We start from the raw sequence: 4455 nt of genomic DNA, 5'->3' as shown, positions 1-4455 counted from the left end.
CCTCTGCCCTTCCATTGTCCTTGGCTGTCTGGGCGGGAACAGGGCTGGGACCTAAGAGATAGGTGCCGTCGGGGGAGTCCCCGTCTTACAGAGAGACACGTGGCTTGCAGGGCGTGTCACAGGGGGCGGCTCCGTCCCGCCTGTCCCCTGTGGCCTCCGTGAGGAGGGTGCTGTTGGAACAGGGCCCCCAGGTCCCGGCCTTCCCTCCCGGCGGCTTCAGAGGCCAGGGACGCAGGCAGAACAACTCGAGGATCTGGTAGCTCAGGCCTGTGTTTGCGGGAAGTCTCCTTGTTTATATGCCACTTTCACCATTTCTCCTGGCAGGGACTTTCGCCAGCCAAGGCCAGAGTCATTCTGGGACAGCTGGCCCCCGAGCCCTGCTGAGGAGCCTGGACGCAGCCCTCTGCTCCGAGGAGCCGTATTCCTGGCCGGACATGAAAGGAAAGATTATAACAGCCCGTTCTCTGCCGGCTGCTTATCCCAAGCGGGAACCCAGCGAAATCCACGCCGCGAGCCCTCATCCTTCTCGTCTCGTCCCGCCAACCGCCGCCTCCTGACGGGGTCTGATGAGGCCTGGGGGTCTCGGGGTACACGGAGCCTGCGCCGCACCCCGTGGGCCGCTCGTGCCCATTCTGCGGAGGCGGCCGCTGGGGCTGAGGGAGGCGGCCGGTCCTCGAGTGACGGGTGACGAGTGACCGAGGTCCCTTCCTCCTTCCTATTTGTCTTCTGCAGGCCGAGGGGCTGGGCCTCGCCTGTACAGGGTGTTCCCTGCAGCTTCGGGATGGTGTTGTGTAATCCTGTGGCTGCGTGTGGTGTGTGGGACGCTGAGCGTGGGGGCCTCTGCGGGGTCAGGCAAGGTTAAGCCGAGGCCCGAGCCCGTGGCGTCGATGGGAGCGGCCGACAGCACCCCCTCGCCCTGGGGTGAGCGGGAGCGGGAAACTCCCGGTCAGGACGCCAGGGCCCGGGGCGATTTATGGAGGGGGGAGCCTTCGGGGATGCCACCGGTACAGCGCTGTGAGGCTCCTGCTCCCAGGGCTGCGGGACCTCGGGCTGGCCCTCCTGCCCTCGAGCCAAAACCACACCTATGCTGAGCGCTTTTAATATTTTCCTAGGGACCGTGGGGGCAGATGATTTACGGCCGTCTCCTCCCTTGGTGCCACGGCAGATGCATCCGGAGACGACGTGAGGACACACAGATGGGCGAGAAGAGTCTCCCACGAGGCGGCCCCGTCCCACTCGCCTGAATCAGAGGGTCCGGCCGCGCCCGGCGGGGGCCGCGGGTGGGAGCCGGGCTTCCTTGGCTTTCTGTGCCTTTACAAAAGCATCGTGTTGTTAGCGCAGAGCTTTGGCACACCTGGGCCCGGCGTGCGAGGCTGCGCTGGAACAGAAGTGGTTCAAAGGGCAGGGCCGTTTGGCTGGCGCGTGGGCCACCCCAGCGCTCTCCGGCCTCTCCGTGTGAGAGCAGTGACTCTCCAGTGAGACGGAAACGGTTCTGAGATAACCGGAGAACACTGGCTTTCCACGCACACAAACAAAGCAGTTCAAATTTTTTTTTATTAGTTTATTATTTATTTATTTTTAGAGAGAGAGAGAGCGAGAGAGTGAGAGAGCAGGGGAAGGGCGGGGGGGGGGGTGGAGGGGACAGAGATAATCCCAAGCAGGCTCCAATCTCAGCGCAGCACCCGACTCAGGGCTCGATCCCAGGACCCAGGGATCATGACCCGAGCCGAAATCAAGTGTCGGGACGCTCAACCGACTGAGCCTCCCGGGCGCCCCAACAAGGCAATTTTTGAAGGCCAGGTTGTCCTGGGCCTGGAACCAGCCGCGGCAGCACGCTCGGCTGGCACACGGAGACCCAGGCTGAGCCTCAGCTAAGAGGGGCCCTCGGGTGTGGTCGTGTCCTGGTGTGGCATGGTGGGGAAAGACACGCCGGGGATCGAGACGCATGCACGTTCTAGAAAGGCCGGCAGATACAGACTGTGGACCTCGACCTAACCACCGCGGCCGTGGGCCTGGCTCGGCCAAGGCTGGCGGGGACCGGGAGCAAGGGCGGGGGAGGGCCCTTCCACGGAGGTCGGCAAAGCTGCCGGAGAGAAGGGACCCCTGGGGGGTGAGGGATGACGGGACAGTGACAGGGGAGGCGAGGGCGGATGTAAGGGGCAGAAGGAGCCGTATGAACACAGCCTGGAAGCAGAGAGTGGTGCTCAAAGTTAAGAGTCCGGGGTGGCTGAGACACATAGGGTCCGGGCCGAGGACGGGTCGGGGGGACAGCTGCCAGGTTACCGACAGCTTCTGAAGCCACACGGATGACCACATCCTCAGGGCAACGGAGGAGCCGTGGCGTCTAAGAGGAGGAAGGGCTACGATCCACTCAGCAGATGCGCCCACGTGGTCCATACTGACCACGCGCTGCGCTCTGACCCCGTGCTAGGGGATGCCGAGAAAGCATTCGAGAAGGACCGCTCGGCACTGGTGTGCGGGGTCTCTTGGGGGATTGGAAGACCGGAGGCTTTGCGGTCCTCCTGACGGGAGAGTGGGGGGTGGAAGGGGGGATCCCCCTGGGTGATGGAAAGGGCGAGGTGGCCTGGGAATTACAGGAGCAGAGGGAGCTGGCCTGGCGGCCGCGTGGATGGGGCTGCGATGGGTGAGATGAGGTGGGGAGGGAGGGCGGATGTGGAGGCTGCTACTCTTGGGCTTAGGTGGTCATCACCGAGCCGGCCGCGGTGCTCGTGGGCTGTGGGAGGGACGGTGCTCCTCAGACCTCGGTGGTTTCAGCTCCTCCCGGGCGCGCTGTGCTTTTAGCCTCAGAAGGGGCACGACAAACACAGGCAAGCAGAACAAATCCTACGCTTTTGTGAGTCCTCTCCACGCGCGTGAGCACACTGCTGTTGGGGCAGGGACAGGAGACTCTCAGGGCCCCTGGGAGGGGGCGGGGCGCCCTACTGGTGAGAATGGACTTTGTGAGCCCGAAGATCAGATCCCTGCTTAAAAATGTGTGTCGAACGCTCAGGAGGTTTGGGAGGGATTCACCAACGGGAGGGCTAGCTGAGGTTGATGTGGGAGGACTTCCTGGGGAGCACAGGGCCAGAGAGACTTGGAGAGACAAGAAGGCTCAGTGCAGAGCCGGCACAGAGAGCGAGGGCGCCACGGGCCCGCCATCGGGCCAGCACGTGGATTCAAATACACGGGGGAGCTCAGGAGCCGGGAGCGTCAGCTCCGTGTCCCCGGGACAGAAGTTCGTGGCCCCAGGGTGGAATTTTGCGGTGCCATGGGAACACTTGGAAGGGCAGATGGGCGGGAAGGAACAGTGCAGAATGCTGCGTTGACCTGGCCGGAGATGAGCTCACGTCGTGCCAAAGTCTGGTCGTTTGTGGTGGTTGACAGCCTCGGGGCTGGCAGAGTGTGGGGACTCAAGTGCCTCAGTGTCTCCCAGGGGCTCGGGAGGGCAGCAGAAGTGTCCACAGACCACCCACCGTGTGTGTAAAGGACTGGAAAGTTGGACGACGGCCGGTCCGGCGCCCCGTTTTATAGACAAGGAGAATGAGCCGCCGTGACGAGAGTCACAGCTTCGTTTCATGCTCTTCTCAAACTGGCATCTGCCGTGCAAGGTTTCCAGGAACGTCCTCTTTCCAGAGGGATGTGGGAACTCAGGTCTGGATCGCTCAAGGTTTGTCAGAGAATTCTAGGCCCCCTTGGTAGATGGCAGCGGGGCAGCCTTACCTGGTTAGGTGTCTCGTCAGCATCTTCCTTACCGACTACCGTTAGAAGCTTTATCTCTGATTCCCAAACATGAAGCTTCCATTAGCCAGGTGGCCGTCGGGCCGGCTTTGGCAGTAGGATTCCATTTCTTCTCTGGCCTTTACTTTCATGGTGATAGTGTGTGTGTGCGTGTGCGTGTGTGTGTGTGTGTGTGTGTGTGTGTGTGTGTGTGTTTCTCCAGTACTGTGAGCTTTTCCAAGGCCGGCCACTTTTGTAACAGGTGAGCCTGAGCTGCTGACCCAAGTGGCCTGGCCCGGGGACCCAGCCCTGCCCCACACCGTTGCTGCCCCTGCGCAGGGCTGCAAACGGCCTGGGCTCCAGAGATCCAGCCACGAGCCAGCTCTATTCCCCAGGCCCCCAAGTAACTTCTGACCTTAATCCACCTCCGTGGTAAGATTTGTTAATTATCGCGCTCCAGACCGCTTTGTGCCAAGAAGTTCAAAGCGTCTTCCGGTATTAGCCCGTCTGTCCCATTGGCATCCCGGGGAGAGCCGAAGGGGCCGCCGTCCTGCGACTGCCATTCATCCGTAGGCTACCGGGCACGTCAGGAGGGGGCTGGGCCGACCCTAGAGCAGGGCTTGGCCTCAGAGCCCTGCTGAGTCAACGGCAGGCCTGGAAAAGAAGCTGAGTTTCCCAGCCTGGGCCTGGGGCCACGTTGCCAGTTCAGGCTTCCTTCCTTACAAAACGGCCATTGTC

General features: G+C 62.2%; 1 long non-coding RNA gene across 1 annotated transcript; it reads left to right on the top strand.

Annotated features, from left to right (window-relative positions):
• Positions 1-705: 705 nt before the first annotated feature.
• Positions 706-1551, top strand: LOC132670319 (uncharacterized). Its single transcript, XR_009606596.2, has 2 exons — positions 706-921; positions 1113-1551. It is a non-coding gene; the product is annotated as an uncharacterized LOC132670319 (long non-coding RNA).
• Positions 1552-4455: the final 2904 nt, after the last annotated feature.

Source organism: Panthera onca, chromosome B3 (genome assembly GCF_046562875.1).
Source record: "Panthera onca isolate mPanOnc1 chromosome B3, mPanOnc1 haplotype 2, whole genome shotgun sequence".
Taxonomy (NCBI): Eukaryota; Metazoa; Chordata; class Mammalia; order Carnivora; family Felidae; genus Panthera; species Panthera onca.
Note: the sequence above shows the minus strand (reverse complement) of the source record. Positions and strands in the feature narration are given on the sequence as shown.